We start from the raw sequence: 1,492 nt of genomic DNA, 5'->3' as shown, positions 1-1,492 counted from the left end.
TCCCTACACCTTACAATTTCAGCATTGTTGTTGGATGACTAATCCTTAAATACGACCTGAAAACCTGCCTCACTGACTGCTGCCTTCTCGTTCCAGTCTGACCTACTACACTTTTGGACTTAGAGCCCCTTTTCCCTGGTTTATACTCCACTGAACACGCTGTACTGTCTGTTAGGGTATGTGTGCAGAAAGAACATCTTTCAAGCCAAAAAGTGCCTTGTTAGGCATAAAAAGGCACAGTCATGTGCAGGACACGTTCCTGCCCCCCAAGCTCTCCAGAGCAGAGCCTGTCCTCTCTGCACCCCTGGGTGCAAACAGTGACATAAGTCCCTCGGAGTTTCTCAACCCGTAACACCAAACCGATGCACTGGGGAGGTTTATTATTTATTTCTATTTTATTTAATTAAAAATTTCCAAGAGCGGCAAACAGAACTGCAGGCAAGCTGCCTCTGGAAGTTGGATATGGCTATCTTGCCTTGAAGGCAAGATGTAGAAAGCCCAGACAGGTAGAGGATATGATTACCAAAATCTGTGTGAGGAATAAAATGGCCTAATTGGATGTGGTAGATGCAGAGAGAGAAGGAGAAGTAACAGGGAAGGAGGGGAAAGGAAAACCTGAAATAATCTACTTGAGAAACTATTCATGCCATAAATGAACATGACAAAAAATATAGAAAATAATTGGGAAACCTAGTTAGCATCACCCTTTAACATGCATTTCAGTGCTAGTTCTCTCTACCAGTAAAGATGTAAGAGAACAGATGGCTCCAACTCTCATATCCAGTGAGCTCTTCTAAGTGATGTAGTTCCCAAAGTGGTTAGAATGCACACTCTCCTTTTGCTCAGTTTACACATACAGTTTCTAACAATATGACCCCATACTTTGTCTACAAATTTTGGAAAGAGGATAGTATCTTAAACAGTATCACAAATCCCCAAAGCCCACAGCCCATCTCACATGAAGTGCTGCCTGCTGGTGACATCAGGAACAGGCTCTGAACGACTGCTCATCCCCCATCCTCACAGCACTTTCACTGCCCAGTTCGCAATCCCACCCCATATGTCTTATAACCTACACACACAGACTCCAAATGCTTTTCCTCAGCTGCAGAAGACCCAGAATGTGTTAAAATGCTCAAGTATTTGAGCTCATGCTGCCCAGAATGCACAGGAGATCCAGAACATCGATGCAATGTGCTCCCCATGTACCAACAAAATCACTCGGCCAACACAGAGCTCTGCCCAATATTAATTTTTATACTGGGAAAAATGTGCTTTTAACTACATCATTTAGGATTTTTTTTTCTAAATAAATGGATGGGGAGACTACTACTGCCCTACATCACCTTACTCAGAGACGGCTCCTTTTAATCCACCCGTTATCCAGACACATAAATACACACAGCGCTCTGGTGTCCTGCCCCACACCCTCGACGAGCCCCGCGGATAATCTGACAATCGCCTTTGCTGAAAGCGAGGGAGGCAGGCGGGG

This window comes from Acanthisitta chloris, unplaced genomic scaffold (assembly GCF_000695815.1).
Source record: "Acanthisitta chloris isolate BGI_N310 unplaced genomic scaffold, ASM69581v1 scaffold20544, whole genome shotgun sequence".
NCBI classification, from domain to species: Eukaryota; Metazoa; Chordata; class Aves; order Passeriformes; family Acanthisittidae; genus Acanthisitta; species Acanthisitta chloris.
Note: the sequence above shows the minus strand (reverse complement) of the source record.